The sequence below is a fragment of the Xyrauchen texanus genome, chromosome 44 (genome assembly GCF_025860055.1).
Source record: "Xyrauchen texanus isolate HMW12.3.18 chromosome 44, RBS_HiC_50CHRs, whole genome shotgun sequence".
NCBI lineage: Eukaryota > Metazoa > Chordata > Actinopteri > Cypriniformes > Catostomidae > Xyrauchen > Xyrauchen texanus.
Window position 1 is genome coordinate 13614545 of NC_068319.1, and position 12193 is coordinate 13626737.

Below are 12193 nucleotides of genomic sequence, written 5' to 3' on the forward strand. Positions count from 1 at the left end.
ACGAGATTTGTTAAAAGGTGGACGCTCATGCAGCCTTCCAAATGAGACACAGCCGCTGTGAGCTGAGTTGTGTCTCATAACCTTGTGTTACACCATAGAAATACTGTCTAGATAGGCAGCTCACTGTTGTTTATGGCGTCCGTTGTAATGGATCAGCTGGGGATCATGTTGCTGCAGCTGTGTGCGCGTGCACGCAAATAATTTTATAAGCATTTTCAGCAGATTCGTTCTATGTGAATTGCCAAGGAGCCAAGCAAACTGGTGATTACATTTGTCAGAGCAGTAAATCCCATGTGGAAGTCTTTTATTTGCAACACTAAAGCGTTGGCTTTTGTGTAAATAATAGGCCTATCCTCTTAAATTACTTGTATTTATATTTAAAAACAAAAGCTTGGTAAAGTTGATAAAACAATTGTTACTGATCACATACAAGGTCTGTTGGTCTAGAAGTAGTGTGTTTGCTAACCATGCATACAGACCTTGTTTCATAACTGTGTCAAATTCATTAGAACAGACATTGTTGAAACAAACTCGGTTTAATAATGATACCAACATTTTTTTAGAATGAGCAAAACGTCTTTTCTTTGCTCCTTGACAATGCGCATTAAACGAATCTGCTGAAAAGGCAAGTAAAATTATTGACTTGCACGGGCATATTAACACGATCCCCAACTGATCCGTGACACCGGGATGCATACAACTGTTGTCTAGTTAGGACACGCGCTAGGTTTTGACATACAGCCTCTGTGAAAACTTATATAGGCGTGGCCCCACTTTCACCACAGTAAACATTTAATTATGTCGAACACAAATCCAATATGTCTGGTCCTCGGTACATTTTTCAGATTAAAAAATACATTTTGATCCATGTACAACTGAATAAATAAAAAAGCGGTTGATAACAACTTTGAGTGTATGCATGCATGTATAATTTAGATTTGACAGTTGGCTGGATTTATTAGTGTCCGCAAATACTACAAGACTGTGATGAAATGGCGCTATCTGAAGCTGTGCAGGGCATTTCTGCCGGGCAGAGCAGAGGACAAGCGACAAGTTCTGAAGAACATGCTCTGCGCATTCGTGCTGGTCCCAAGGTTAACAGTGAGTAGCGTGCGACACATTTGAATTTGACCGATCGCCACCCGTCCCTTAAAATACGGAATCGTCCCGTATATGAGAATAAAATAGCGCGTCCCGTTATGTCCCGTATTTTCGGAGTTGTCTTTTGCGTCTCATGCAAATCATCCCACCGGCATTCTGTGAAGACTCGTCCTATTCTGCCCCTGATTGGGTAATACTCGCTGCCATCGTTGGATTGATTGGTTTGTTTCAGGTTCACGGCCAATCAGAGTCAGAGGAGGGCGGGTCTCTTGGCAGAGAGTCGATTTGAAAGAATGGCGGAGGCTGCTCCAGATACCCCCTCGCGTCCAGCGCTGAAACGAAAGCGGATGCAAAAGTACCGACGAGAGTGGGAGGAATCAAATACTTTGCTGGAAAGTGTCAGCGGAAATGCAATTTGTCGGCGAGTGTTCTCTGTTGCGCACGGTGGCTTGTCAGATGTGCGACAGCATGCCTCGGGAGAACAACATTCAGCAATGCTAGAGGTCACAGAAATCAAAGCACCGTCTCACAGTTCTTCATACCTCAATCATCTCCTGAGGCAGATAGTGTAATGACAGTTTTTTAATCACCTCAATACTTTTCTGATTGATTACATTAGATTTCATAGGCTGCCTATTTGTTAAGAAATAATGTTAAAAATGTTAATGAATCATGTTATGGTATGATTTGTTGGTAACACTTTACAATAAGGTTCATTTATTAAACATTAGTTAATGTATTAATAACTAACATGAACTAACAGTGAGTAAGTAATACATTTGTTACAGTATTTATTAATCTTTGTTAATGTTAGTTAATAGAAATAAAGCTGTTCATTGTTTGTTCATGTTAGTTCACAGTGCATTAACTAATATTAACAAGATTTTAATAAAGTATTATTAAATGTGGAAATTAACATGAACAAAGATGAACAATTGCTGTATAAGTGCAGTTCATTATTAGTTAATGTTAATTAATGTAGTTAACTAATGAACCTTATTGTAAAGTGTTACCGATTTGTTTATTACGGTCAAGGCGTACAGTCAGACAGATAAGCATTATTTTAATAACAGATAAGAGAGATATATTTAATAATAAAAATATAGTGCCTATGTGAAGCAAATAAACAACTTAACTAATTTAAATGATTGCATTCTTCAATAGGCTACTGTAGAATTAACAATAGACTATATAATATAGATTAACTTACCAATAATAATAAAAAAAATTGTGTTTTACATGAATTTAGAAATGTTTGTAGATCGGTTATTTATTATGTGCTTCACTGTTTGGATGAGCAGATATCTTTTTATAATGCCCATGTATCAATCTTAATATTTTTATGAAAACATGTTTTAAGTTGCGATTTACCACCACTGGCACGTCATCGGACCTGTGGTCATCGTGGCCCCGAGGGGTGTCCCCCGACCCCAGGCGTCTCTTATTTTTCTGTATTGAAGGTGGCAACCCTACCCATCTGATATGAGACACTTAAAGGCTCTGTGCTGAAGCTAGTTGAAACAAGATTAAACACCCCGTCATATTAAACTACAGTGATTATTAAACAGGAAAACTTTGTTCCATTCACAACGGTAATTACAGGCTTTTCATTCCATCAGCACCCTTATAGAAACATACCTGACCGTTCCTATAGTAACATTAACTGCAGTAGTAACTGTGGTATTTTGCCAGAAATAGCGTATATATTTGTAATAAATGTTAATATTATTATAGCCTACAAAAATATTGTATATTAGGGCAATAAAAGTGCACTTTTATGGAGGTTGTTTTTAGGATATTGATATTGTTTTTCATTACAAATTCCATAGAATATTATTATTATTATTACAAATTAATTACATACAATTATTACATCTAACCATGGTGATTTTTTTGGACCTGTGATTAACATGATCTTACTAATAATATCACAGTTAATCTCTGGATACTATGCACGAGCAATGGTAAATTGTAATATATGCAACTGCAAAGCAGAATTGAACAAAAAAGCTTTAAATTGTGGACACTCGTGAATTAAGGATGAAGTTTTGACTTTTTCTCCTTTGTAAATATGTTTAGTTCTATTAAACTTTAATTGAAAAAATGTGAATTAAAGGTAGCTACACTCAGTAAGTCGTTTTTCATGTCATCTTGGACTTACACTGACACCTAGTGGCTTGGATGCAACATCATTCAAAATCAGCAGTTTTCAGTTTCAGATGCCATTGTAGAAATTCATTATTCATTATCAACCTTGATTAATTTAATCCATGAGTGAAATTGTCCAATAACAAGACGGTTACTGAGATTAAGCGAGTAGTATTCAGCTGGTCATGTGATTCTAAAATGGCAGCCACAATGAGGGCGCCCCTGCCCCATGTAGAATAAAACAGCTTTTATAAGGTTACTGATATGACTACAGTCCTTATTTCATGTGAGTGGTCATGATTATATATGTTTCAAAATTATAATTAATTTCTTCAGGAGTAAAACTTTTTTAAAGGGGAAAAAATTACTGAGTGCACCTTTAAATAATTAAGAGTCTGGCAAAAGGAAAACAATTGATTGTTTTGGATAATATTATAGTATCTGAGTTAACATAGCCCTAGATATTAGTTGTTAATGAACTTTTGCTGTTTTTCTGTAGTTAATATGAGTAAATGTTGCTGCCCAACTCAAAATCAATGCTTTTTGTCAGATGTGCATTTCTGTGTGACATAAATTCAGTATTAAAACCATACCTGTCAACACTCCCGTTTTTCCCGGGAGTCTCCCGTATTTTGTATGGCCAAACCCATCTACCGCCCCCCTCCCGTTTTGTTATTTCTCCCGGGAAACTCCCGTAATTTGTATAGCCCAAACCTCGTTATATGAATACTCACATTAATATATTATTCCAAAGATGTCCAGTTGCCAGATCTTGCATGAAACGCATCATACTCACCCAATCGACACATCATACAAATTTCGACCCATTTGTGACCTCAACCTGCCAACCTACAACAACCCAGTTGCGCTGTTGTGCCGCGTCCACTGCGCAGGTAGTGGACGCGGGAAGTTGAATCAAGTATCACTGGTGCTGGAGAAGACTCAGCTGGTGCTCCGGCGAAATAAACTAAATATATATGTAAATTTAACAACAGCTGGGTGGAAGAATTTAATTTCATATCTCGAAGCCATATCTACAATGCCCAAGCCTTTTGCAAAGTGTGTCGCACTAATTTTAATATCGGACACGGTGGGAAAACTACGTTACTCAGCACATTAAATATAAATCAAAACGGCACAATTTGTATGTATTTAGCCTGCCTCTGCCATCCAACATTTTGGGTGCTATGACCAGAATTATGTGATCTAGTTGTTTGTGTGATATGAATGTGTATTATTATTTGTTATGCATGTGTTTGTGTGAGAGAGAACTGTGGTGTTAGGTTGAGAGGCTGCAGGTGCAGCTGGAGGAAGTGCAGAGACAGAAATGGCTGCAGTAGGCTACAAGAACGAGGGCAGCATGGAAAACCAGCAAAAGATCCAAAAACTGGGGAAAGATATTGCTTCAACACAAACAATATCCCTGGAGATGTCAGTAATGTGTCATTCTTAAGATTAAGTCTTTTTTCCAGGAAACATAAAATGAGTTGCACATATATTTGAGATAGCTTTACATTAGGATATTAAATGTACATTAAATGTTTTCAATTGTAATATAATTGTATTATGAACAGTGTAAGGTGTAATATAACTGATAAAGTAATTTGTTACAGTAATCAAAGTACTTTTGAAGAGCAAAAAGCAGTGTGGCACATTACATTTTAAATACTGTAATCAGATTACAGTAACTGACTTTCAATTGATTACTTTACTAGGGTTACATATTTCTAAAATAATATTATTCATGTATAATTTACATTAATACTGTTCATTTCTTTGTGTTTTTGTGACAGCTGAAGGGCATGTTCCCTAACAAGTCAATGAACATGGAAGATGTATAGACATTATTTAGAATTTGTTGAGCAGAAAAGCATTTTAAAAAGTAATGTGATTACATTAAGCATAAAGTACAAAATATTTCGACAAAATCAAAATATGCCCCGTCAGCACATTCAATGTATCTCCCAGTTTCATATCTTGTGACATAAACAACATAGGACAAACACAGAACCACATGAGACTACACAGACTAAATAACATTTCTACATAAAGTGCACGTGCAAATGTGCGCAAGTAGTACAGGACAGTACAATAAATTACTAAAAATTAACAGGACAATATGCACAGTGAGAGACAGTGCAGCGCCGACCAGTACACAGTAGTGCAAAAAGATGACAGTTTCTAAAAATGGCAAATGTAAACATAACATACTATGAGATAGTGTTCTATGCAAATAGTAGTTATTGAGCTTGCATCCAGGTATAAAGTGACAATAATTAAAGTGCAACTCAGGACAAGTGTGTGTGTGTGTGTCAGTCCAGTCTCTGAGTATTGAGGAGTCTGATGGCTTGGGGGAAGAAGCTGTTACACAGTCTGGCCGTGAGGGCCCGAATGCTTCAGTACCTCTTGCCAGACGGCAGGAGGGTGAAGAGTTTGTGTGAGGGGTGTGTGGGGTCATCCACAATGCTGGTTGGTTTGCAGATGCAGTGTTTTTGTAAATGTCTTTGATGGAGGGACGAGAGACCTCGATGATCTTCTCAGCTGTCCTTACTATCCTCTGCAGGGCTTTGCGGTCCGAAACGGTGCAAGTCCCAAACCAGGCAGTGATGCAGCTGCTCAGGATGCTCTCAATAGTCCCTCTATAGAATGTAGTGAGGATGGGGGTGGGAGATGTGCTTTCCTCAAACTTCGAAGAAAGTAGAGACGCTGCTGGGCTTTCTTGGTAATAGAGCTGGTGTTGAGGGACCAGGTGATGTTCTCCACCAGGTGAACACCAAGGAATTTGGTGCTCTTGACGAGCTCTACAGAGTCGTCGTCGATGTTCAGTGGAGAGTAGTCACTCTGTGCTCTCCTAAAGTCAATATACATTTATTTTGTTTTGTCCACATTCATTTTGTTTTGTCCACATTCAGAGACAGGTTGTTGGCTCTACACCAGTCCGTTAGCCTCTGCACCTCTTCTCTGTATGCTGACTCGTCCTTCTTGCTGATGAGACCCACCACGGTCGTGTCATCGGCGAACTTAACGATGTGGTTCGAGCTGTGCATTGCTGCACATCGTGAGTCAGCAGTGGACTGAGCACACAGCCCTGGGGGGCCCCAGTGCTCAGTGTGGTTGTGGTGGAGATGCTGTTCCCGATCCGGACTGACTGAGGTCTCCCAGTCAGGAAGTCCAGGATCCAGTTGCAGAGGGAGGTGTCCAGGCCCAGCAGGTTCAGCTTTCCAATCAGGTGCTGAGGAATGATTGTGTTGAATGCTGAGCTGAAATCTATGAACAGCATTCAAACGTATGAGTCCTTTTTATCTATGTGGGTGAGGGGAGCAGCTGGGTCTTAATGTGCCTCATGACGAGCCTCTCGAAGCACTTCATGATGATGGGTGTGAGTGCGACTGGACGGTAGTCATTGAGGCAGGACACTGAAGAATTCTTTGGCATGGGGACGATGGTGGTGGCCTTGAAGCACGTTGGGACGACAGCGCTGCTCAGAGAGATGTTGAAGATGTCGGTAAGAACATCTGCCAGCTGGTCTGCACATCCTCTGAGCACTCTGCCAGGAATGTTGTCTGGTCCAGCAGCCTTCCGTGGGTTGACTCTACGTAGAGTTTTCCTCACATCAGCTGTGGTAAGACAGAGCACCTGGTCGTTGGGAGGAGGGGTGGTCTTCCTTGCCACCACGTCGCTCTGTGCTTCAAACCTAGCGTAGAAGTCGTTCAGCGCATCTGGAAGGGAGGCATCTTTGTCACAGGCGACTGATGTTGTCCTGTAGTTGGTGATGGCCTGGATGCCCTGCCACATGCACCGCGTGTCGACACTGACCTGGAAGTGACTGTGGATTCTCTGGTCATGTGCACGCTGAAAACCTGGACAATCACATTAAACGGAGCATCAAACTAAATGATTGCCTGAAAAAAGAGGTGTGGTCAATATATTCCAGTATACATGCATATTTTTGTACTTTCAGTGGCTATTTTTAAGATAAATACAATGTAAGCTATGTAATATACTACACCCACAACACCAGGTTGCTGTCTCAGTAAGGAGGTCTCAGTATTGGAATCCACTGTCCAGCAATTAGAAAAGGAGAACTTGGAACTTGTGAATAAGCTTTTAAAAGACCTACTGTAGATGATCTCAGGTATGGGGTTGATACTAAAGCTGTGATACTGCTCAGGACTATTGCAGGTCTTAAGCTTCAACCAGACTTCAGATTCAGATTTCAAGTATTCTTTTGTTCCTCCTAGCCTCGGGAATGAATTTCATGCCCATAATGCAAGGCTTGCTTCCTATGACGACAACCATCTGGACGTTACCATAATAAAAATAAGCCCTGAGGAAACACCAGGTAGATAAAATTGTTTTGTGTGATCCTAATAACAGTAATGGTAGGTCTAAGAATAAAAAAAAAAAAAAAAAAAAATGTTGTCCTCCGCTGAGCAACTGGTGCTTTTATTGTTGGGTTTATTTTTAAGCATTGGCATTTTATGACCAATAGATGGCGCCCCATCAGTAGACATACTGAAATAGCAAAACTATTTATTTAGTTTTAATTGGCTCTTCTCATCAAATAAACGCATGCAAAACCAATAGGCTTCTGGAAAAAAATAATCTAACGTTTAGGTTGTTTATCAATGGTGTTCATAGCACATTTATGTTGTCATATGTATTGGGTGGGGTTACACCAGTCGTTGATAAGGTAGAACTTATATTGGGGCGTAAACTCGGGCTTGTAGTCTGTGACAAACTCTGTACCCAATATGATTGCACCATTTGTTCAGACTTAGCTGGGCTGTTCTATTATTGCGGGTACATTTAATGTCTGTATGATACCTCTTTAATAAATTATCATCAGTGTATAGTACCAATGCTTAATTTCTTAGTATATTATTATATTTTTACAAATCACATCATTATGTATTGGAAAATCAATATTTTCTGTTCCAAAAGAAGGCGATAACCAGGGGCGGACTGGCCATCGGGAATACCGGGAACAATCCCGAACGGCCGGTCCATTTCAGGCCGAAGACCGGCCGGTGGTCAAAGAGTTTTTTTTTTTTTTTTAATGATACGCGACCGGCCTAACCGGCCTCTCAGCTGCAGCGGAACGCTGTGTGTGTGATTCAGACCGGGCCAGGCCAATACTTTCAATCTGAGGGGGGATACGAGCGGCCCCTCCCAACTTGGACTGATCCTCGTTTTTCCTGACAGCCGATTGGCTCAAACTAGGCGTCATGTTTGGCGGGTTTGTGTGAATGCAACAGATACGAACGGTAAAAATGGCAAAAAGAAGGATAGAAGAGAAAGAAATGGGTGGGGCCGAAAAAATAAGAATTAAAAAGAAAAAATTTTTGGCACAAGAGGCAGCTAAATGCGCCAAATTAACAGAACTTTTCCGTAGTGGAAAGAGTGCTGTGGCAGCCGGAGGTGCAGATGAGGAAGGACCCAGCAGCATGGACAGGACAGGTGGACGATTAGGGATATATTAGTGATTTATTATACACTGAAATTGTTTATATTTGCATTTAAATATAGGCATTTATTACATGGCTTGGTAGAATTCCAATGTAGGAAGAGAGAAGAGGAGGAGCAGGAGAAGAGAGAGAGGAGGAGGCGGAGGAGCAGCAGCAGAAACCAGGAAACAGACAGGTAGAGGGGCAGTGTGCAATGCTGGGTAGGCAATCATATTAGGCATATCAATCAATCAATCAATCAATCAATCAATCAATCAATCAATCAAAGCTTTATTAAGGACACACACACACAATAGAAAAATACAGCACAATATTACATATTTACATATAGGATAAAATGCCAATAGTTCCACATACTAGATAATAACCTGACTGAAGCACAGATTGAATTAGAAAATGTATTATTCTTAGTCATATTTATTACTGATGTTCTTCTCATGTTCTTCTCAGCTGTACAATCAGTAAGCAGAGGCAGGGTCCAGCACAGGGGAAACTGAGCCAGGGAGAGTTGAAAGTGAGGACACACACACACACACACACACACACACACACACACAAATCTCTATTTTATGGGACTGCATTGTGGTTTTTGAGTATCTGAGTGGGTATTTGTTAGTATTTGTAACCATTTTATCACTCCGACTGACTGTACACATGACATGCTGGTAGTTAGCAGTACACTAACTATACTGTGACTTATGTGTTCGAGATTAGGTTTTGCTGACCTGGTTTGTTCAGTACAGTGGTGAGTTGCTTATACAACCTGAAGAGGCAGGTGTCATCCTAAAATTTCTTGAAGGTCTTCAGTGTAATCTGATTCTCTTTATACCATAAAAACACTATTAGAATTAAAATAACTGCAAAAAATCCTTCTGCTCGTGCACCAAGGGCTCTCACGTAAAAGGCCTCTCCATCTTAAAGTCCCGGGCTGAATTTCAGTCCCAGTACGTCCCTGCGCATATCACATAAAACCTATTCAGCTGTCCGATTTGGTGTTGTTGGTCATTCTACTTTGTAAATACGTATGAAAATGACATAAAAAATATACTTAACACAGAATAAATCAAGACATTTGGTTACGTACTATAAACATAATAAGTGTTTATTGTGATATACCTACTTTTATGTTTGTCCAAAAAATGTTTTGTCAACTAAGATACCCATTGGAAAACCCCATTTTAAAAAGGTATGGTTTGACCCAAAATCTCATTAATTGCAATTGTCATTTTAGTGTCAAATATACAATGTGCTCGGAAGTTCTAATCCTCTGTGTTGATGAAAGACCCAAAACGTAAACTATTTTACCAGTCAATCATGTTACCCAGCAAAGTTAAAATAGTGGACTTTAGGTAACATAGTTGACATATTAAACATGTTCTATAAATAATGAGTTGTTGAAAAAAATGCAATTTAAAAATATGTAACTTGTAAAATAAAAATGTAAAGGTGTCACTGAACACTAGATGAACAATCATTTAGAACATTTTTAATTTGTGTTAAATTCAATAACTTTTAGTGTGTTGACGAAATTTTTAAATAAAAATAATCATTGACACGTCTGGTCAACTGAGTTACCCGTGTTACTGCGATTACTCAGTTTTCTAATTATACTGTTACCTTCTGGACAGTCATGAATATTGCCAAGTGATTTCCAAAGGGGGTTTTTTCCCCCTTAAGATAATTTTCTTCCAAAACAGCACAAATTTGACGACTATTAAATTCTGTTTATGAAACTAAAAAAGTATTATCAAATATTTAGTAGTGCGAAAGTTGTAACTTAGATCGGCATTACTCTACAACAAAGTTCCACAGCCTACTGTTAACAGTTTTCTTATGGAGGCCTGGCTTTTTGTCTAGTTGGGTGGTTTTTGTAGCATTAAGTCTGAATGCTGCCATTGGCACTGTACAGAACTGCCTAAAGGCTCCTGGAGTCTAGGAAGTCTTGTTGTTATATCCACAGTGCATTACTGGGCAGTGTTTTCATTTCCTCTTTAAACTTCATGTTCTCAGCAGTTTAAAGTAAATGGTATTTGAGTGCAAGCCTTACAATAATTACAGTATACACCTACTCCCAACATTAAACTTATATTGGCATCAACTTAATTTTGGACATTAGCTACCTGTCATTTGTCACTCATAATGCCTGTGCTTCTGCAGACCCCCATATACCCTCCAACCCCTAGTGGAAGCAGAGGAGGCTCAACACAGAAGAGATGTGACTGATTCTGGCAGCATAAACCCTTCCATCGCACTTGACCTCAGCAAAATATTCTACAGCAGTGAGGCTGGTTTCATAGTAAGCCATTAAAGATTTTTACCACAGGAAACTGTAAGACAGTGAAACAGCTCTTTTTATTTGGATTTAGGATGTCTGTCCTTTGTGGTCAGGGCTGGACTGGTAATCTGGCATACCGGCATTTTCCCAGTGAGCCGATTAACTTTGGGGGCCGATCAGGGGCAGACTGGCCATCGGGAGAACCGAGCGGGCTGGTAGTTTGGCCGCAAAACGTAATGAATGGGATGCGATAAGCGAAAATGAGCCACAGCGTTATGCAGAACGGACCACAAAACGGCACCGCGATATCCAGAAAAGGACAGCGAACAGTATTGTAGTATAGTCAGTTAATAAATTAATGGAAAGATGATTGCTGCTAAAAGACGAATAAATAAGTAACAATATATTAACATTAACAATAAAAAACAGCCCACAAACAGGAGACTTAGTGTATGAATAAACTTTGAATTTCTAAGGCAATTAACCTCTAGGTGCTCATTGTAATTTGTGTACTGTGATTCACTTTGGGCCAGGGGCTACTTGCAAGCAACACATTACAACTCAAAAACAGTATAAATACTACAGGCAATGTCTATATATCATGAACGTTTTATCTGGAAAACTGTCTGTGTTTATAGAGTAATTATGCAAATCATACAGTATTTGTACTGGGAGCTGTTATACAAGAGCCTCTGTTTTGCTCTTTATCAGTGTTTTAATGCTACTGTCTTTTGATATGGCATTAAGAATACCTTCTCTGCTAAATATTTGACTTGTGTGTCGGCTGGGTCAGTTCTGGAAAATGCTGTTGGGTAGTTGCCTTCATTAAGTGGAGTGTGTATAATTTCACCAGCTTTTAAAAGGGACTGCTATTGAAGATGGGGAAGTTAAAAACACTTCAAAAACATAAGTAAAAAGTTTATTCATTCATGGATATTTCAAATGTCATGACTGTTTGATAGTTTATGGTGCTGAGTGTTAACAGTGCTTGAGATGAACAGTTTAATATTAAGTTAACACTTCAAATTGTGCTTTATAATATTGAGAGGCTTGAAAATTCTCTTCCGATTGAGTTTGCTGAATTTGAGGGGCTACGTGAGGTTATCCAATCATAACAGTGGGCGCTTAAGTTTTAAGGAGGCACTTAAGCCAAAACTGATCGTTTCAGACAGAGGGCCAAAAACAGGGTGGAAAATGATCA